This window comes from Mustela erminea, chromosome 12 (genome assembly GCF_009829155.1).
Source record: "Mustela erminea isolate mMusErm1 chromosome 12, mMusErm1.Pri, whole genome shotgun sequence".
NCBI lineage: Eukaryota > Metazoa > Chordata > Mammalia > Carnivora > Mustelidae > Mustela > Mustela erminea.
The window spans coordinates 36,208,691-36,231,654 of record NC_045625.1 but is presented as its reverse complement, the minus strand read 5'-3'; the positions used below and the strand labels follow the sequence as shown (position 1 = coordinate 36,231,654).

The 22,964-nt window shown below is 38.4% G+C and overlaps 1 protein-coding gene, 1 non-coding gene and 1 pseudogene across 8 annotated transcripts in view; all 3 read left to right on the top strand.

The window, feature by feature from the left end:
• Positions 1-22,964, top strand: part of UNC13B (unc-13 homolog B) — a 233,267-nt gene that overhangs the window by 32,464 nt on the left and 177,839 nt on the right. The window lies entirely within an intron of this gene.
• LOC116571274 lies at positions 1,748-1,845 on the top strand (annotated as a pseudogene).
• Positions 9,953-10,059, top strand: LOC116571206. Its single transcript, XR_004277775.1, has one exon. It is a non-coding gene; the product is annotated as a U6 spliceosomal RNA (small nuclear RNA).

Here is a 22,964-nt window from a genome sequence, read left to right as displayed (position 1 = left end):
GGCTTGCCGGTGGCTGCTTTTGTTCCTCCTATGGTAGAGAGGGAGAGAGCTAGCTTTTCGCTTTCTTCTTATAAGGATACTAATCCCAGTATGAGGACCCTACCCTCATGACCTCATCTAAACCTAATTACCCTAAAAGGCCCCACCTCCAAATATGATCACATTGAGGGAACACATTCAGTCCGTAACAGCTAAAAAAAATCATGTTATAAATGAATATCTAGTAACATTGAAAAGTGTTTCATAAAACATTGTTAATGGGGAAAAACAGCTTGTAAATTCCAAACTAGCTAAGTAAAACAAAAATAATATATATTGATAAAAGACTAAAAATATGTACATAGTAATGTTAAAATGATTAACATGGTAGAACTGTGGAAAATGTTAATCTTTTATGATGTTTTCAATGACTATATACCAGTTTCATAATAGAAAAAAAACCATAATACATTTCTAGATGTGGAATTGCTAGGTTAAAAGCAAAACATTTGAACTTTCTACAGTTTTTTTAGTCATCTCTACACCCAGTGAGGGCTCAGCTCATGACCCCAAGATCAAGAGTCTCATGCCCTTTGGACTGAGCTAGCCAGACACCCTAGAATTCGAACTTTTTTTTTTTTTTTTTAAAGATTTTTATTTTAGAGAGTACATGAGGGAGTGGCAAGTGGGGGGAGGGGTAGAGGGAGATAGAGAGACTCTCAGGCTGACTCTGACATGTTGTCCAGTGCAGGGCTTGATCCCATGAGATCACAATCTGAACTGAAATCACGGGTCAGATGCTTAACTGAGCCACCAGGCACTCCTCCAAGCTGGTTTTTAAGTGTTGAGTTTATGCTAGTTATTCCTCCTTTGAATTCATTCTCCTAAGTTCTTACCATTTTACTCTTCTCCTTTTGGTGTTCCTTTGTCTTGAACATTTCTGTGCTCTCCATCTATATGTTTTTTTACTGTATTAGGGGATGTAAGAGAGACACATCCAGCAGATGATTCAGGTTAATATCTACCTTGATTCTTTTTTTAAAAATTTTATTTTTTTTTTTAAGATTTTTATTTATTTATTTGACAGAGATCACAAGTAGGCAGAGAGGCAGGCAGAGAGAGAGAGAGAGAGAGAGAGAGAGAGAGGAGGAAGCAGGCTCCCCAGAGCAGAGAGCCCAACGCAGGGCTTGATCCCGGGACAGCCACCCGAGCCGAAGGCTTTAATCCACTGAGCCACCCAGGCACCCCTCTACCTTGATTCTTTATCTGCTTTCCTTTTCCAGTGAGGAAAGTAGGTATCTGAGGAAATCTCAGTATTCACAGGTTTAGGCCCAAGTACGTACTTGCTTATTTTTTTCTGGCCATAGAACTGCATAAATCCCATGGGCCACAGGGGTTTCCTAAAGAGAGGGCATTATTAGTACTGTGTCAAAAGAGTACAGAGATGATAAAATAACCACTTTCTGGTTTCATAATTTTGTAATTCTTTTAGTCTGCTTATTTAGATTCAGAGAAGCAGTATCAATCATCAGATTGGTGGGGTGAGGCCAACAGACCAGTAAAAAGATGCTCATCAGGGAAATGCAAATCAAAACCACAATGAGATGGCACTTCACACCTGTCAAAATGGCTAAATTAAAAAAACACAAACAGCAGGTTTGGTGAGGACATGGGCAAAAAAAAGGAACCTTATACTGTTGGCAGGAATGCAAACTGGTACAGCCCCTCTGGAAGACACTACGTAAGTTTTTCAAAAATGTTAAAAATAAAGACTGCACTTTCAGGGATCATTTCTATAGTTTGTTGCTAGAGAAATTTCTTTGAACGTGTAGAATATCCCAAAAAGTTAAAAATAAACTAGTCTGTGAGGCAGCAATTCCACTACTGGGTATTTACCCAAATAATACAGAAACACTAATTCAAAGTGATACATGCACCTCATGTTTATAGCAGCATTATTTACAGTAGCCAAGATATGAAAATAACCCAAGTGTCCATTGATAAGTGGGTAAAGAAGATGTGGTATTTGGCATAGAGACAGGTATTTGACAGCCATAAAAAATGAAATCTTAACATTTGTAACAACACAGATGGGACTAGAGAGTATAATATGAAGTAAAAGAAGTCAGAGAAAGACAAATACCATATGGTTCCACTTACTTGTGGAATTTCAGAAACAAAGGATCAAAGGGGAAAAAGATAAACCAAGGAACAGGCTCTTAGCTATAGAGGACAACTGATGGTTACCAAAGGGAGGTGGTGGGGGTGAGGGTTGGGTGAAACAGGTCATGGGGATTAAGGAGTGCACTTGTTGTGATGAGCATTGGGTAATGTATGAAAGTGTCGAATCACTGTATTTTACACCTGAAACTAACATGTAACATTATATTAACCAACTGTAATTAAAAACTAAAAAAAATAAATAAGTAAAAGGAGGGGCGTCTGGGTGGCTCTGTTGGTTAAGTGTTTGCCTTTGGCTCAGGTCATGATTTCAGAGGCCTGCGATCTAGCCCCACATTGGGCTCTCTGCTTAGTGGGGAGTCAGCTTCTCTCTGTCTCTGTCAAATACATAAAATCTTAAAAAAAAAAAAGTAAAAGTACAAGAAATTGTAGGAATGAGTTGAATACCTGAAAATAAGAAATGAAAGGAGCCAAGGAACCCAGTTACAGGTCCCAACCTGTAAGTTAAGTTGAAGATGGGTCTAGCATATAATTCAGGACTGAGTTGAGATATTAGGTCCTTTGCTAGTTTTTTGTTTGTCAAATAAATAAAGTATTTTTAAAAAAGTAAACAAAATAAATCTGCAAAAAAAAAAAAAATGCAGATAGCTAGCTCACGTGGGCAGAGCAGCAGAGTCAGAGGGGTAAGGAGAAGCGGACTCTCCTCTGAGTAGGGAGCCCGATGCCGGGCTGGATCCCAGGACTCTGGGATCATGACCTGAGCTAAAGGCAGATGCTTAGCCCATTGAGCCATCCAGGCACCCCAGATTTATTTATTTTACAGAGAGCATGTGAGTGGGGGGGGTGGGCAGAGACAGAGAATCTCAAACAGATTCCCTGCTGTGCGCAGAGCCTGAGGCAGGGTTCCATCTCACAACCATGAGATTATGACCTGAACCAAAATCAGGAGCCACCCAGGCATCCCCCTTTGCTGTTTTTTTGTTTTGTTTTGTTTTCATTTTTTGTTGGATTTCAAAATAAAAAGAGTTGACTGTAGGAGCCCTTCGTGGGGCCGGATGCTAATGAAATTGTTGTTTTGATACTGAAACTGGAGGAAGAATGTCCTTCAGCTGTGATAGAGTCAAACACAATCTGGGCATCGCCTTATTAGATTCTGAGATCCTTGAGGGCAGAGACAGTATCATTTTCTTTCTTAGTCTGTTATGTGGCACATTGCCTGATAGTAGGCATGTTGAAGGAATGAAATTGAAGGAATGAATGATATTGAAGGAATGAAAAATGAAGAAGGAAAATGGAAAAACATCTGTGTATCAGAGTCTGTTAATGCTCATCTGTTCTGCCTTGGCTCTAGAAGCAAATTCATAATCCTTCACAGAATTTATTTTCACAGATCTTTCTTCACCATCTCTGCCTCTACTACATTAATGCACATTAAGTACTCTCATCTCTTGTCTGGACTACTGAAATAGCTTTCTAATGTATCTTTTTTCTTTCATTTGTGCACCCCCTTTTTTACAGATTTTATTAATTTGAGAAAGAGTGTGAGTGAGCACAAGCAGGGGGAGCAGCAGAGGGAGAGGGAGAAGCAGACTCCCCATTGAGAGCTCAATATGGAGCTCGATCTCAGGACCCTGTGATGACCTGAGCCTAAGGCAGCAACTTAACCACCCAGGTGTCCCTCATTTGTGCTTCTCTGGGGGTACATTCTCCAAACAATAGTCAGAGCTATCTTCTAAAAATGTAAATCGGATCATGTCGCCTGTCTACCCCGATCTTCCAGTGACTTCTCATTATATATCTTACACTTTTAAAATCTGTTCTAGGGGCACCTGGATGGCTCAGTGGGTTAAAGCCTCTTCCTTCGGCTCAGGTCATTATCTCAGGGTCCTGGGATAGAGCCCATATCGGGCTCTCTGCTCAACGGGGAGCCTGCTTCCTCCTTTCTCTCTGCCTGCCTCTCTGCCTACTTGTGATCTCTGTCTGTCAAATAAATAAAATCTTTAAAAATAAAATAAAATAAAATCTGTTCTATTTACTGAATTAGAAGAACTGATATTCTGATACTGAAGGATTCTTGTATAAAGTGTTTCTATTCCCCATCTCTTCCCTCCCACCCCAAAAATATACCTGGAAAAACGACATTGGCAGGCAGAAAAGCTTCAAAAGAGCTTCAAAAGAAGTATGTTTTAAGACTCCAGATCCAATTAAAACATGAATGGGAATGTTCTTCTACCTCTTTAACCACCTCATCCAGTTCCTCAGGAAGGGTTTCTAATATATATATATACGCGACAGGCACTGACTGAACCTTCCGTTCTCTAGGTCTGAAGGAAGAAATAATTACTAAATTCCTTAAGTCTTTTCCACTCAAAATGAAGGAATCTAACAAGGATACCTATCCATACTATCCAGGCCATGAGAATGGCAGTCTAACCATATTGATTAAGAGTATAGGTAGATCTTGAATTCAGATTGCCTGAATTTGAGTCCCAGCTCTTTTACTATATAACTTTGGGCAAGTTGTTTAAACCCCTCTAAGACCCAGTTTCCTTATCTATAACATGGAAATAATACTGCTGCTTATCTGAAAGTTTCTGTAGGGATTAAGAGAGCATTTAAGAGATTAGGTACAGTTAGTGTGTTATCAAAAATGTTAGTTGTAGTTATTGTTTTTGCTGTTTTCAGTATTACCACTATAATCCTACCCCATTCCAAGGAAGTGTAATATTTATTTCTGATATAGCATTTGTGTTGTAACTTTCTGTTTCTACATTTATTTTCCCAGACACTTTAAGAGGTTCATTTTAAAATTTGTATTCCACAGTGCCCAGTATACTTTTAAAAAAATATTTTATTTATATATTTGTAGGAGAGGGAGAGCACAAGCAGGGGAAGCAGCAGGCAGAGGCAGAGGGAGAGGGAGAAGCAGGCTCCCCGCCGAGCAAGGAGCCAAATGTAGGACTCGATCCCAGGACCCTGGGGTCCTGACCTGAGACGAAGGCAGATGCTTAACCCACTGAGCCACCCAGGCATCCCATCCCATGCCTAGTATACTTGACATGCCATCTATATTTGGATTAATCTGAATAAGACTAACATTTGAGTTCCTCTAAATTAGTGGACTTTTATACAGAGTACACAGACTTACAAAAGATTGATAAAAAAAAAAAGCAAGCTTTAATATTGCTTACTGAGATCTAGTGGGGAAGAAAAGGATAATTCCTTTGCTAAATACAAAAATTGAGAGTCACATATTTTTGCTATATACTGACATCAAAGAAAGATGCGTAGGTTTCTTTTGTCAGCCTTTGGGTCCCCAAAGAACCTTAGCCCTTCAACCACCAGTTCCATTGTCTATAGTTGTCCCAATGAAGTGGCCATTGGTACTTTTGTTTTATGGAGCCAACTACATGTGGTCTAGACTCTTTTAATATGACCAGTCATTCAGGGACTGGGCACAGATAATCCCTTGCTTCTTGAAAAATACTGAAGTAAAAAGTCAATCATATATGTTATATGTAGCATTGGCACCTAAACTCAAAATTGCTTTACTATAATTAGATTGCATCAACTAATTTTATATGTAAGGCCCACAGATTTCTAATTACTTTAGGGAATTGTTAGTTGGGTTACTAAAGAAAGTCTTGTGGCAAAAAGGCATTTATGCTATTTGGAAGAGTGTTATAGGTTCCAAAAAAAGGAATTGTTTCAGGAACTTCTTAGCAAAATTATACTCAACAAATTTTAGAGAAATGATATGATGGGAAAAAAAAAAGAATCCTGTCCTTAAAGAGCTTTTGCTCATTATTGGAGTTAAGATTTTGATATAAAAGCTGGGTGAGGGGAGAGAAAGAAAGCAAGCGGTACATAAAAACTGCTCTGGTAATTTGGAACAAAGAGACAGTATTTTTGACTGATAGTATTTGGGGAAAAAATTGGGAAGTTTAGTAGGAGAGATAGTATTTGTGTTTGGTGTTGAAAATGAGGAATATTTTGAACATGTGGAAATGAAGTATACTGTGACTGTCTTTATTCAGGACAGTAGTCATATTAATAATATGTAATCTAGGGGCACCTGGGTGGCTCAGTGGGTTAAGCCTCTGCCTTCAGCTCAGGTCATGATCTCAGGGTCCTGGGATCGAACCGTGAGTGGGGCTCTCTGCTCAGCGGGGAACCTGCTTCCCTTCCTTTCTCTGCCTGCCTCTCTGCCTGCTTGTGATCTCTGTCTGTCAAATAAATAAAATCTTAAAAAAATAATATACAATCTACTTCTTGGCTATTATTTTTAAAAAAGATTTATTCCTTTATTTTAGAGAGAGAATGTGCGTGTAGTGGGGTAGGAGCAGAGGGAGAGGGAGAGAATCCCAAGCAGACTCCCTGCTGAGCACAGCCCAGTGTGGGGGCTTGATCTCACAACCCTGAGATTTTGACTTAAGCCTCCATTAAGAGTTGGAAGTTCAACTGACTGAGCCACTCAGGTGCCCCCTTCCAGGCCATTTTTGATATGAGTATATTTTGACAGGAGATTATGAGTATGAGTAGTCATTGTAATAGCTGATATTTATTGACTGCCTATTCTATGCCAGAATCTGTTTTGAGTGCTTGACATTTATTAAGTCAGTTTTCACAAACCTGTTATCTTTATTTTAAAGGAAATGAAACATGAGGCCCTGACAGATTAAGTAATTAACTTGCTCAAGATCATATGGTAATAAATGGAAGTAACTTGGGTTCCAACCTCTGTAGTCAGATTCTAGGACCAACCACAACTGACTATTAAGCTGGATGTTTTTTTTTCTCTCTCTCTCTTTCAATGATTTTATTTATTTATAGGAGAGAGAGCAGGGTAGGAACAGAGGGAGAAGAATAGCAGATCCCACATTGAGTGCATAGCTTGATGCAAAGCTTGATCTCAGGATCCTGAGGTAATGACCTGAGCTGAAACGGAGTTGGATGCTCAATCTACTGAGCACTCCAGGTGCCTCTAAATATTTTCTCCTGCCTTTTTCTTTCCTGCTAGATGTTGCTTTTTTTTTTTTTTTTATAATATATATATTTTTATCAAAGTTACATGTGCATATAATTTAAACAGCCAGTCAGGGGCACTTGGGTGGCTCAGTGGGTTAAGCCTCTGCCTTCAGCTCAGGTCATGATCTCAGGGTCCTGGGATGGAGCCCTGCATCGGGCTCTCTGTTTGGCAGGGAGCCAGCTTCTCCCTCTCTCTCTGCTTGCCTTTCTGCCTACTTGTGAACTCTCTGTCTGTCAAATAAATAAATAAAAATAATAAAAAAAAAGTAAACAGCCAATCAGTAAACATTATAAATTTTGTTAGGACGAACATCAGTCCCCCCCCTCGCCCCATCCCTTCCCATTAGAAGTGTAAGTTTAGTGCTTGCTATTGTAGACAAGGTATGGGAGGAGAAGCTGTGTACCTGTTCCACTCTCCTCTTGAGATAATTACTGCTTGCTTTCCTTATGCTTTACTTTACCTTGGGGTGTGGGGTGGCCGGCATTCAGTGCATCTCCAGTTCTATACGGAGATGCCAGCCATGAGTTATAGCCATTGCTCAGCTCTCCCAGTCTTTGACTTTCCTGTTAAGAACTTCATCCCCTTTTTCCTTCATCTCTCTTCAAGTTCTCACTGTCTAGGTACAGACTGCTATCCTCTCTAACTTGGGATTCTATAACAGCTTTTTTAAAAAAGATTTTGTTTATTTTTGTGTGAGAGAGAGTGAGTGAGCACAAGCAGGGGAGTGGCAGGCCGAGATGGAGGAAGAAGCAGGCTCCTTGCTGAGCAAGGGAGCCCTTTGCAGGACTAGATCCTAGGACCCTGGGATCATGGCTTGAGCCAAAGGCAGTCGCTTAACTGAGCCACCCAGGTGTCCCTGCAACAGACTTCTTATTGATCCTCAACTTGCCTTCCTCCAGTTTATTCTCTGTACTGTAGCCAGAATAAATTTTCTAAAATGTGGATCTGATCAGGGCACTACCCTGCTTAAAATCCCTCAGATTCCTAACGTGGTTACAAGGCCCTTCATGGCTTTCTCTTTAACTTTTGCCATTTCTTACCCTCACTCTTTAAGTTCTGATTATAATCAGACTACCAGTGATTCCTCAAAATACTTTTTCCCCCCTCACCTTTGATGATACATCTAAAAGGAAAGATATGAAGAGAACTGTCAAATGCTCAGCCTAGCTTCATGAAAACCCCCAAAGTCACACAACTAGGAATTAGTCTCTCTGAGTAGAGAGAACTTAAAAGTTTGGGAACTAAAAGATTGTTCAGGAATGTATGAAATTCTAATAAACAGGCTATCTTGTTAACCCTTTAGCCTCAGGAATTTGTCAATATGGAGCAGAGACAGTGTTTTTTTGTTCTTTATTGCCCCCCCCCCCCCCCCCCCCGCCCAATTTGGCCTTACTCCCAACTCTCAGACTTGTGTCTGTGAGTTACATTTCTTTCCGCTAAGTGGCTGATTGATTTGGTCAGTGATTGCCCCTTATAAATGTTTACTTTTGGCACAGTTTTTCTTCAGGACATTTGTTGAGCTGCTGCTGCTTTGTAGCCTTTGGGCTTGAGAATCACCCTTGGTATAATCAAAGGAGGACAGGATGTTAGGGTTACGTTTGGGGCACAAGTACTTAAAAATATGAAGAATTGCACTGGGCTGTTTTCCTTAGCTCAGGGCCAATGATGAGGTATTTATTTTAGTGAGGCACCTAGAGCATAATGGGCTCCTTTTTCATATATGAATGGTAACTGGGTGGGTAGAGAGTTCCTTGCTTGTAATATTTTGTTGTTAGAAGCTATAGATAGATGGTGCTTTTTTTCTTTTTTTAAGATTTTATTTTCAAGACTGGTCAGTGGAGCATGTGACTCTTGATCTCCGGATTATAGGTTTGAAACCTGTGTTAGATGTAGAGATTACTTTAGTGGGTTTTTTTTTTTTGAAGATTTTTTTTTTTTTTTTAAATTTGTCAGAGAGAGAGAGAGGGAGAGAGCAAGCACAGGCAGACAGAGTGACAGGCAGAGGCAGAGGGAGAAGCAGGCTCCCTGCCGAGCAAGGAGCCCGATGTGGGACTCGATCCCAGGATGCTGGGATCATGACCTGAGCCGAAGGCAGCCGCTTAACCAACTGAGCCACCCAGGCGTCCCAGATGTAGAGATTACTTAAAAAAAAAAAGTCTTAAAAATTTTTCCCCCTCATGTTTACCTCAGTATACTTATCTCACTGAGCTTCCTTTTTATTTTTGTCTATCTCTTATCAAGCTTCCTTAGTATTTTAGTCTTTTGTTTTACCTTTTCTCTTTTACTTCTATGACTCCATTAAAAAAATAACTAGAGGCTCTGGAATACTACCTAGAACCTTCTTTTTGTAATCCATAATTTCAAAAGTGTCTCTTTACCTTTGAATGTTATGTTCTTACATGGTTTTAGAATCATTTCATGGTCTGTTTCTTTTTTTTTTTTAATGGTCTTTTTATTTATTTTTAATTTTTTTTTAAAAAAGATTTTATTTATTTATTTGACAGAGATCTCAAGTAGGTCTAGAGGCAGACAGAGAGAGAGAGAGGAGGAAGCAGGCTCCCCACTGAGTGGAGAGCCTGATGCGGGGCTCCATCCCAGGACCCCGGGACCACGACCCGAGTTGAAGGCAGAGGCTTTAACCCCCTAAGCCACCCACTCTCCCCTCATGGCCTTTTTAAAAACAATTTAAATGGAGGCTCCTGGGTGGCTCAATTGGTTAAGCGTCTGACTCTTGATTTCCACTCAGGTCATGATCTTAGGGTCGTGCTCGCTTCGGCAGCACATATACTAAAATTGGAACGATACAGAGAAGATTAGCATGGCCCCTGCGCAAGGATGATCTTAGGGTCATGAGATCAAGCCATGCATTTGGCTCTATGCTGGGCTTGGAGCCTGCTTAAAATTCTTTCTCTCCCTGTCTCTTCTACCTTTCCCTCTCTAAAAGCAAACAAAAACAATTTAAATGTTCTTTTTTTCCCTTCCATGAATAATGAGATTTTCATTCATATGTGGCTTTCCCCTCATCCCTCTCTCCCCCTCAAAACAGGCAAATGACCATTTCTTAGATGATGTCACTTCCACTTCCTCTTAGATTTTAACATACGATCCTCATTGCTGGTTAAGTAATGTGGCAACCTCAAGGGAATGAGGAGGGAGCCCTGGCTGCAAGGTACTCTTTTAGGGGAAACTTATCTTTTTGTAGGATTTTGTTTTCGGAAAAGTTGCTATGTCAGGTTCAGCTCTAATACGGCCACCCCACTGCTTTGAATGGCTCTGTTTTGTGTAGCTACCTTTGCTACACTAGAAAATGGTTTGCCACTTGTGCAACTAACATTAATGCCCCAGGCTTTCTGGTATAACTACCCTCAAATTCTGCCAAGTTGATCTCCAGGTGCTGTACCTCACCTTATGAGAGGAGGGTCCTTCCCACTGCTTCAGTAAGAATGTTCCTCCAATGCCAAGACCCTCTGAGCTCCTGTCCACAACTCTTCTCAAATTCTGCTAGTTTGCTACTTCCAAGTGCATGGTATGTATCAGGAATTCCAAAAATCTTTAAACATTTTGTACACTTCTCTAATTTCAGGCTTTTCCCTGTTTTTTGTGTCTTTGTATTTCAGTAAGAATTTATCAAGTGATTTGTCAGGGCCAAGTAGGAGTCAGACTTGCATTCTCAGTCCGTGGTCCCAAGAAGTCTTGGGACTTTATCAGAGTACCTTTGATAAAGAAACTTTTTTATTTTTTTTAAAGATTTTATTTATTTATTTGATAGAGACACAGTGAGAAAGGGAATACAAGCTGAGGGAGTCGGAGAGGGAGAAGCAGGCTCCCCACTGAGCAGGGAGCCTGATGCTGGGCTCTATCCCAGGACCCTAGGATCATGACCTGAGCCGAAGGCAGACGCTTAACGACTGAGCCACCCAGGTGCCCCAAGAAACTTTTTTTTAAAAAAGTTTTTATGGGGGCACCTGGGTGGTTCAGTGGGTTAAGCCGCTGCCTTCGGCTCAGGTCATGATCTCAGGGTCCTGGGATTGAGTCCCGCATCGGGCTCTCTGCTCAGCAGGGAGCCTGCTTCCCTTCCTCTCTCTCTGCCTGCCTCTCTGCTTACTTGTGATCTCTCTCTGTCAAATGAATAAATAAAATCTTTAAAAAATAAATAAATAAATAAATAAAGTTTTTATGTATTTCTTTGACAGAGAGAGCGCGGACACACAAGCAGGGGGAGTGGCAGGCAGAGGGAGAAGGAGGCTCCACAGGGAGCCTGATGATGATGATGATGATGATGGTGATGCAGTACTCCATCCCAGTACTCTGGGATCATGACCTGAGCTGAAGGCAGATGCTTAACCAACATTAAGTTCAGGCACCCAGGTGTCTTTTAAGGACCAAATTTCATTTTCCCTCATAAAAATGAACAACTTAAGGCAGTGTAAAAAAAATAATTTGTAAATGTGTGATTCATGGGAGAATGATTTAATACATAATATGGTACTTAGAACATGATTATTTTAGGGAACCATTAAAAATGATAGTTGTAAAGACTGGATAGACATGAAAAAATATTTGCTATCACTTTAAGAGGAAAATGATTTTTCATTGTATAGTTTTCTTTTTAGAGTGTTCAAATTTGCTGGTTACTCATAAAGAAGGGGAAAGGAAAAAGGACATCTTGTTAGCCAGTCGTAACAGCTAAGCCAACTCCTATGGTCAGTTGACTGACAGAAGTCACAGTCGTGCAATTTTATGTCCAAGTATTTGATAAATGTAAAAGTGTAATACAACAAAATATACAAATTAATAATTGCAGGTAATCATGTATACACACATAAATATGTGTGCCATGCCATATTGAAAACAGCAGTGGGATTATTGTTTCTTGAGTAGAACAAGCTTGAACAAGGCAGGTTAGCCATTCCCTATATCTGAGGAACCAGGTCACCGGATGCAGTCAGTGTGCATAGGATTATTTCCTGTAATCTCAAGGGTGCCCGTTGTAGATTTGATTCTTCAGCAAGGTCAGAGATATTCAAGAGCTGAAGTTAATGGTTTGAGGGTTAGGCACAGCGTATCTTCTCTTATTTTTGCTTTTTATTTATAAGGAGTTTGTGGCCAAATGCTCTTTCTGTGGACTCTCCTTAGTCCTGACTTCCAGGGTTTCCAAGTTTGCTGGAGTATTAAAGGGCCTAAGTGTTGAGTTATGACTTTTTTTTTTTAAAGTACATAATGGTAGTGTGAAATTAGATGATAAAAGGGGATTGGAGCCCTTCCCAGTTTTGTCTGTGAGAATACTACTTTTAAATTAGTTTTGTAATTAGATAGATACCAAGTTTGTTTATCCATCTTGTTTTTTTTTTTTTTTTAACAATTTGAGGAAATTGTTGATAGTGTAGAGTTGTATAATGTTTTATTTTAAATACATATTTAATGCTTTTCAAACTTTAAACCTTTCAGACTTCCAAATTAATACCTGTTTGTTTTAATAAGTGGACAATATGAAGATATGTAAGGATTTAAAAACTTCAAAAAATTTGATAACCTTACATCTATCCCTGTCTCATTTCCTGAGGTAACTAACCGCCAACATGGCGTGTATCTTTCTACGCCTTTCTTATTCCTATTTGTAAGAAATATGCAAGCATATATACATACATATATATATATTTTAAAGATTTTTATTTAGTTATTTGACAGAGATCACAAGTAGGCAGAGAGGCAGGCAGGCAGGGGTGGGGCGGGGGGGGGGTGGGGAAGCAGGCTCCCCGCTGAGCAGAGAGCCCCATGTGTGGTTTGATCCCAGGAACCTGGGATCATGACCCCAGTGGAAGGCAGAGGCTTAACCTAATGAGCCATCCAGGCACCCCTACATATATATTTTTGTTTCCTTTTTAAAATAACAGTTTTTTTTTTTAGGTAATTCACATACTATACAATTTATCCACTTAAAGTTTACATTGCAGTGGTTTTTAGTATATTCAGAGTTGTTCAACCATCAGTGTAATCAGTTCTAGAACATTATCACCCCAAAAGAAACACCTTACCCATTAGCAGTTACTCTGCTTTTTCCCCCCAATCTCTCTAGTCTTAGGCACCTGCTAATCTGCTTTTTCTCTTCATAGAATTACTTTTCTGGATATTTTATATAAAAGGAATTATTCACTATAATTGTCTTTTATGGGTGGTTTCTTTCACTTAATATAATGTTTTTGAAGTTTATTCAAGTTTTAGCTTTCATCAGTACTTTTATCCCTTTTATGGCTGAATGAGATTACATTGTTTGGATATACCATACTTTGTTTTCTGTTCATCTGTTAATAGATGTTTGGGTTGTTTCAGCTTTTGAGTTATTATGAATAATGCTGCTAAGAACATTCATGTACAATTTTTTTAAAAAATTGAAGCAGAACTCATAAAACATACAATTAACCATTTTAAATTAAAATTCAGTGACATTTAGTATATTTAAAATGGTTGTACAATCACCACCTCTCTAAAGTTTTCAGACTTTTTCATCATCCTAGAACACCTCATAATTATTAAGTAATCACTCCTTCTTCCTCTGTCTCCTGGTAACCATGAATCTGATTTCTGGCTTTTCCAATTTTGGATATATTATATCATGTAAAAAGAATCATGCAGGGGCGCCTGGGTGGCTCAGTGGGTTGAGCCTCTGCCTTCGGCTCAGGTCATGATCTCAGGGTCCTGGGATCGAGTCCCACATCGGGCTCCCTGCTCGGCAGGGAGCCTGCTTCCTCCTCTCTCTCTGCCTGCCTCTCTGCCTACTTGTGATCTCTGTCTGTCAAATAAATAAATAAATAAAATCTTAAAAAAAAAAAAGAATAATGCAGTATGTAGTCCTTTGTGACTGGTTGCTTTCATTTAGTATAATGTTTTCAACCTTTTTGCATGTTGTAGCATTTATCAGTAGTTCATTCTTTTTTTTTTAATCTATTTAATTTATTTATTAGAGAGAGAGAGAGAGAGAGAAAGCATGAGAGGTGGGAGGGGCAAAGGGAGAGGGAGAAGAAGCAGGGTCCTGGCTGAGCAGGGAGCCCTATATGGGGCTGGGTCCCAGGACCCTGAGATCATGACCCAAGCTGAAGGCAAACACCCAACCAACTGAGCCACCCAGGTGCCCCTCAGTATTTCATTCTTTTTTATGGCTGAATAATATTCTGTATAGATACATCACATTTTATTTATCTATTTATTAGTTCATGGACATTTGGGTTGGATACTATGAATATTGCTTGATATTATGAATAATGTTACAAACGTTTGTATACATGTTTTGGTGTGGGCATGTGTTTTCATTTTTCCTGGATGTATACCTGAGAGTGGAATTGTTCCTAGGAGCCAAATGGTAGCTCTGTATATAATGTTTTGAGGAACTGTGAACTGTTGTTACAGTATCTGTACCATTGTACATTTCCAACCAGCGGTGAATATTGATTCCAATTTTTTCCATATCCAAGCCAGTAAGGTATTTTTTTTATTTTACCCATCCCATTGGGTATGAAATGGTATCTCGTTTGTGAATACTAATTTTGATTTACATTTTTGTTTTGTTTTCACATACATTTCCCTAATAACTAATGATGTTGAACATCTTTCATGTGTTTGTTGGTCATTTGTATATCTTCTTTGGAAAAGCATCTATTCAAATTCTTTGCACATTTTTATTTGACAGAGATCACAAGTAGGTAGAGAGGCAGGCAGAGAGAGAAGGGGGGAAGCAAGCTCCCTGCTGAGCAGAGAGCCCGATGTGGGGCTCCATCCCAGGACTCTGGGATCATGACCCGAGCTGAAGGCAGAGGCTTTAACCCACTGAGCCACCCAGGCGCCCCTCTTAGCACATTTTTAATCAGGTTATTTTTATTAAGTTACAGAGGTTTTTTATATATTCTAGATACAAAACCCTTGTATATGCTTTGCAAATATTTTCTCCCATTCTCTGGTTATATTTTCACTTCCTTAATCGTGTCCTTTGACAAGAAAATTTAAGTGTGAAGTTCAATTTATTTTTCTTTTGTTGTTTGTGTTTACGTGTTTTATATAAGAAAACATCACCTAATTTAAAGTCATAAAGATTTACGTCTGTGTTTTCTAAGACTTTTCATAGTGTGAGCTCTTACAGTTAGGTCTTAGATCTGTTTTGAGTTAATTTTATATATGGTGTGAGATTTTTTGTTTGATTTTACAAAACAATTACATGAAGTGTATTATATATTTTTACTTGATAATACATCCTGGATATCTTTTCTGGTCATTAATATCTTTTGTATTTTAAAAGTCTATGAATAAAAAAAAAGTCTATGAGTAAAAGAAGGTGTTGCTTTTCTAATTTGTAAGCTTCCCATTCTGGAGCATTGATATCTTTGAGTCTACCTGCAGTCACCTTTGCCAGCTGTGTATTGATCCAGACTCTGTTCCAAACCAAACTTTAGACCACTTGCTTTCAGGCTGTACTTTGATTTCCGTTTTAATGTATCCATCCATTTTGAGCTAAACTAAAACATCGGTTTTGTATAGTTAAATGCTACTGGGGAGGTGTAATCTAAGACATATTTGGCCTTTCATATAAACCATTCATATTATGACTATCACTCTGATTATTTCAAGGGAATATTTTTGCTGCTTTGTGTTAGATGATCAACAAGTGCCAAAACTGAGATGATACAGTTATTAGAATCACCTGACAAGGATTTTAAAACTGCCATCATAAAAATGCTCCAGTCAACAATTATAAATGCACTTGAAATAAATGAATAGCTAGAAAATCTCAGGAAAAAAATAGAAAATCTAAAGAAGAACCAAGTGGAAATTTTAGAAATAAAAAATATAATCACCAAAAAACCCTCAATGAATTATCCCAGTGGCAGAATGAAGAGAGCGAAGGTTCAGTGAACTTGAAGATAGGATAATAGAAACTGTGCTGTTTCAATAAGAGAAAATAGACTGAAAAAAGTAAAGAGAATCTCAGAGACCTGTGGGATTACTGGAAAAGATCTGATACTCATGTCATCAGAATTTCAGAGGGGAAAAAGAGGATGGGGATGAAAAAGTATTCAAAGAAACAATGGATTGAAAGCTTTTCAAATTGGCAAAAAGCATAAATCTACAAATTTAAGAAGCTGAGCATAATAAAAGAAGTCCACACCGAGAAACGTCATAATTAAACTTTGGTAAATTAAAGACAAAAATCTTGAAAGCAGCAGAAGAGAAATATACAGAGTAAAAACAGTTTAAATGACAGTGGATTTCTCATTAGAAACCATGGAGACCAGAAGGAAGTGGTACAACACTTTTCAAATGCAGGAAGAAAAAGACAGTCAACTCAAAATTCTATATTCAGTGAAAATATCTTTGAAGAATGAACATGTTCTTAGATGAAGAAAGTTCTTCAAGCAGTAAGGAAATGATAAAAGAAGAAATCTAGGAACATCAGGAAGAAAGAACAATGGAAAGAGAAAAATGTGGATAAATAAAATAGGCTTCTTGAGTTTTTTTTTTTTTTAAAGATTTTATTTATTTATTTGACAGAGAGAAATCACAAGTAGTCAGAGAGGCAGGCAGAGAGAGAGAGAGGGAAGCAGGCTCCCTGCTGAGCAAAGAGCCCGATGCGGGACTCGATCCCAGGACCCTGAGATCATGACCTGAGCCGAAGGCAGCGGCTTAACCCACTGAGCCACCCAGGCGCCCGGCTTCTTGAGTTTCTAAAGTATGTTCAATATTTGGAATCTTGTTCTACGTGGTTCTTATCTTTTTTTTTTTTAAAGATTTTATTTATTTATTTGACAGAGAGGGATCATAAGTAGGCAGAGGGAGAGAGAGATGAGGAAGTAAGCTCCTTGCTGCGCAGAGAGCCCGATGCAGGGTTCGATCCGAGTACCCTGAGATCATGACCTGATTGGAAGGCAGAGGCTTAACCTTAACCCACTGAGCCACCCAGGTGCCCCTGGTTCTTATCTTTGTAGTGGAAATATTTAAGATCATTGTAATAGAAGTAGAGGAATGAATGGTAAGGTGACTTAAAGGCAATATAACAGCTTCTATACTTCACTTGAACTGGTAAGATGTTGACAACCTTAGACTGTGATGTTATATGTGTAAAATGTAATACTAAGGGATACTGCTAAAATCTGTACAAAGTGATACATTAAAATATGCTACAAATAAAAATGGAGTCCAAAAAAAAAAAAAAGTTTAGTAACCCACAGGAAGTCAAGAAAATAGAGAAAAAACCTGAGAACAAACAGAAAACAAAAAATGACAGACTTAAGCCCTAACAGTTTAAGAATTATATTAGATGTAAATGATCAAGGTACATAAGAGTTTGGCAGAATGGATATAAAAACATAGCTCTATATTAATACATAGAACAGTTTGGTTGGACCTCAGGGTCATTATGCTGAGTGGAAAAAGGCCATCTTGAAAGACCACTTTCTTTTATTTTTATTTATTTTTTAAAGCTTTTTAAAAAATTTGATAGGGAAAGACAGCAAGAGAGGGAACACAAGCATGGGGGGTAGGAGCTGCAGAAGCAGACTTCCTGCTGAGCAGGGAGCCTGATGTGGGACTCGATCCCAGGATCCCAGTATCATGACCTGAGCTGAAGGCAGATGCTCAACAAATGCGCCACCCAGGTGCCCCAATTTCCTGGTTTTGATATTGTAATATCATTGTGTATGATTATATAAGATTTCTGTAAGATTTAACTGTTGGGGGAAACTGGGTGAAGAGTACCTTGGATCCCTCTATTATCATTGCAACTCTCTGTAAATCTATAATTATTTCAAAGTTAAAGTCCTATAATAAACATTGTGTTCAATATTGAAACGTTAAATAATTATTTATGTGTATACACACACACTCACAAACACATAAAGGAATCACTTAGCCATAAAAAGGATGAGATGTTGCCATTTGCAACAACATAGGTAGACCTAAAGGGTATTGTGCTGAGCGAAATAAGTAAGAGAAAGACAGATACAATACGATTTTACTTGTAAATGGAATCTAAAAAATAAATGAATAAACAAAACACAGAAACAAACTCATAAATACCATTATGTGAGGGGGTTGGGATGGTGGGGGAGATGGGCAAAATGGGTGAAGAGTAGATGGAAGATAGAGGCTTCCAGTTATGGAATGAATAAATTATAGGGATGAAGGAAAGACAAAGCATAGGGAATATAGTCAACGGTATTGTAATAGAACTGTATGATGACAGATGGTAACTACACTTGTGGACATAAGAACTTGTTGAATCATTTTGTACACCTGAAACTAATGTAACTATGTATGCATTATACTTCAATAAAGAAATTGACGTTCAAGGTGTTAATATTTTAAAAACTTCTGCTTGGGACACCTGGGTGGCTCAGTCAGTTGGGCATCTCCCTTTAGCCCAGGTCATGATCCCAGCATTCTGGGATCAAGTCCTGCATCAGGCTCCTTGCTCAACAGAGAGCCTGCTTCTCTCTCTGCCTCTGACGGCCGCTCCCCCTGTTTGTGCGTACACTCCCTCTCTCTGTGTCAAATAAATAAAATCTTAATAAAAATAAATAAAATCTTAAAAAAAAATCCCGCTTAAAATCAAACAGTTCAAGGGTGCCAACTTTTATTACTTTCAGTAGTTTATTAGAAGTCCTAACCTCTGCCATAAGATCAGAAAAAGAATGGAAAATTTTAGGTTTGGAAAGAAAGAAAAAAATGATAGATGGTGTGATTTTCTGTAAAGGAAACCAGAGAATCTAGGCCTAAAAGAAGAATGTAACAGAGTTATTGGATTTAAGGTAGTTTTCAAAAGTTAACTACATTTCGGGGCACCTGGGTGGCTCAGTGGGTTCAGCCTCTGCCTTTGGCTCAGGTCATGATTTCAGAGTCCTGGGATCGAGCCTCTATCGGGCTCTCTGCTCAACAGGCAGCCTTCTTCCTCCTCTCTCTCTTGTCTCCCTACTTGTGATCTCTCTTTCTGTGTCAAATAAATAAAGTCTTAAAAAATAAAAAAGTTAACCACACTTCTATGTAGTACAAATATGAGTGGCAATAACAAAAAAAGAGTTCTGTAGTGAGTTCTAGCAAAAGATGTATGGGGCCAAATTAAATTAATTAAACTAAGACATTAGAGAAGGGTTAAATAAAAAGACATGCTGTTTTCAAGTATAAGAAACCTAAAAATTTCTGTTCTACCTGCCAGCGGAAACCTAAATATTTTTAAAATGTAAAGTTTGCTTATTTGATTTATAGATGTTAAATGCAGTTTTGATCAATCTTAACACTGATTTTGGGAACTTGCCATTTGATTATAAAATTTATAAAGGTTTGGTTATCATCTGAAAACTTGTTTATGTCATAGCAACATTAAGAAATTAATGGGGGTGGGGCGCCTGGGTGGCTCAGTGGGTTAAGCCACTGCCTTCGGCTCAGGTCATGATCTCAGGGTCCTGGGATCAAGTCCCGCATCGGGCTCTCTGCTCAGCAGGGAGCCTGCTTCCTCCTCTCTCTCTCTCTCTCTCTCTGCCTGCCTCTCTGCCTACTTGTGATCTCTGTCTGTCAAATAAATAAATAAAATCTTTAAAAAAAAAAAAAGAAATTAATGGGGAAAAACCTTATGTTAAGAGATGCAAAAAAAGGAGTAAGCAAAACACTAAAGAACTAGGCAGGAGTCTCTTGCCTTAGCTGGTATCAAGATTTAAAAAATAACATTATAGTTATATAAAGAAAAGTATGTGATACTTAAATATACATGTATATTATGACAAGTAAAGAAAAGTAAAAAATAGGACATAGGTCAACTTTAATATAGTATTCTAAGATTTAAAATAATGATAGTTGAAGCAGTCTTTGTTACTCTCTAAGTATAAGTATCCAAATTCCAAAATAAATCAGTAAAACTAGGTCACCAGCACTTCTGAGGATCTTATTTTTCAAGTAACTCCAGTGCAATTTGACTTTTCAAGTGAATTTTTGTGCTGTTGCTTTTATTAAAATATGCATGTCATGAAAACATTTTACTTTTTAAAAATAGGAGTTAATTTAAAAATGGGAACTGAAATGAATGCTTTCTTACATTTCACTGTCCTTTTACATCAATTCTTTTATCTCCCTCTCTCCCCATTTACACAGAAACTCAATATGCAAGAACTTTTATTTTCCAGAGCAGACATAATATTCACCTTCTATCTGAAAACCCCGAGGGCTAAGATAATACTTTTAAGGGCCCACAGATGAGCTGTGTCAGAACCAGGTCTAGAATCTAGGTCTGGTTCCTTGTCCTGTGCTTTTCCCAAATAACTGCAATGGTTTTCTAGCATTTGCTGCTGCTCTTTTAGTTCTACTTCTGCAGAATTAATGTAACATTTCAAGAGTTATCATTGAAATGTTGGGAGACACTCAGATTTTAGGTGCTGTATCTTTATGACAAATACTTAGAAAAACATGTTCCTGTGATTTTCTCAAGGGCCTATGTTTATTATTCCTACTGCTAGAGTAGACCCTGAGTTAGAAATGATTCTATCCAATTCCAAAGAGATAACCTGCAGACACCATGGGCAAACACCACGTCATTAGCCCATTTTAATAGAGCAAATAGACCTAAGACTAGTCAGTAAAGTAGGCTTTTGCAAATATAAACTAGGAAAATCTAATGAGAATGACAACATTGGTAACTTTAGCAAAAAACAATTTTATTAGGAGATGATCTTAAGCTGCATGAATTTACCATTGATATGTACATTGTTTTGTGGATACATCTGCTCTGAAGAGCAGATCTGTAGCTTTTGTTGAATTATCAAAGGAGTCTAATTTTTAAAAGCATTTTTTTTTTAAAGATTTTATTTATTTATTTGACAGAGAGAAATCACAAGTAGACGGAGAGGCAGGCAGAGAGAGAGAGAGAGAGAGGGAAGCAGGCTCCCTGCCGAGCAGAGAGCCCGATGCGGGACTCGATCCCAGGACCCTGAGATCATGACCTGAGCCGAAGGCAGCGGCTTAACCCACTGAGCCACCCAGGCGCCCCAAAGGAGTCTAATTTTTAAAAGGTTAAGAATTTATGGTAATACACAATGGCACAGTTTTGAGGAGGAGCAAGTAATAATAAAAGAGGAAGAGAGGGACTATACCTAGAAAAAGCTGAAACGTGAACAAAATGTGTCTACTTCTACTTTCTGGTATCCTTATGCTGTCTTTCCAAAGGGGATTTAGAAAACTTTCCTTTATTTTTTTATTCTTATTATTTTTTTTAAGATATATTTTTAAATAGGAAAAGCTCTGGATTTAAGATATTATAATAACTCCTTTGTTTTAGCTCCGTGTTTAACTAGCCCCAAATGCCTGTACCCAAACTCTTGGAGATTTTGTGGGGCTAGTGGACTTAGCCTGCCTTTGGACTGTTGGGATTAGGTGATGTTACCTTCATGACAACGTAGAAAAAGATGCTCCAGTGATTTTTTTCCCCATGCCTTTTTAATGCTGTTTCTTATGTCTCTTTTCTTATCTATATTTTACCCATTAGAAGACTTTGATTGCTATCCCACCCTCCTCATTGATCTTTTCTTTGTGGCACATTTCACCCAAACACTGGTTTTTGGTTTGTAGACTCATAGTGAATTTTATGATTGGATCTTTCCTCTTTGTGCTTGCATTTTTTTTTCTTTTCTTTCCCAACTTCCTTAGCATAGAGACTAGTTTTTTATTTTTTCTTTTCCTTCTGCTGCTGCTTTGGCATTCTGGTGAAATGTGAAGAACTAAATTTTTAGTCAGAAGACATAAATCCTTTATCAAGCTCCATTACTTACTATCCATATGATGTTGCCAACAGATTCTTAATTTGACCCTTCCATAGAAGCTCTGTGAGCTTGACTTTTGCTAATCTGTAAAATGGAGATAAAAAGGAAAATTAGCATAAGCTCCAAACATGTCTTAACAGGAAAGGTCCATTGGGGTGCTCTAACATGCTGGAAATTTACTGTTGTCCTTTAGAACTCTTCTCTGCAGCTTTCTCTAACCAACCCTGCATCTTTGTTTCACTCCCTCAAAATTGAAGTTGGGAGTATTGATTACTGCATCTATGTCAGCTGCCTTTGGCTTCTGTAGTGTGTTTTAGGTCCTGTCTCCCATCTCTCTCAGGATTACTTCAGAAGGAGAATGTTTTGATACTAAGGAGCCCAGAAGACAAATAGCTACCTCATACATTTAATTGTTTTTAGGCAGTTTTTTCCTTGCTTAACCCCATTGTTTTAATTTGTAATTCCCTAGTGACATATGATATTGAACATCTCTTCATGGGGTTACTTGCTATCTTGTATATCTTCTTCAGTGAAGTGTCTGTTAATGTCTTTTGTTCATTTTTAAATCAAGTAGTGCGGGCTCAGTCGTTTAAAGCCTCTATCTTTGGCTCGGATCATGATCCCAGGGTCCCTGGGGTCGAGCCCCACATTGGGCTCTCTGCTCAGCAGGAAGCCTGCTTCCTTCCTTCTCTCTCTCTCTCTCTCTTTCTCTCTCTCTCTGCCTACTCCTGATCTCTGTCAAATAAATAAATAAAATCTTAAAAAAAATAAATCAAGTTGTGTGTTTTCTTACTGTTGAGTTTTAGTAGTTCTTCGTGTATTTTGGATAACAGTCCTATATGAGATGTGTCTTTTGCAAATACTTTTTCCCATTCTGTGGCTTATCTTCTCATTCTTTTTGTCATGGCCTTTCACAGAGCTGTTTTTAATTTACTGAAGTCCAGCTAATCAATTACTTCTTTTGTGAATTGTGCCTTCGTGTTGTGTCT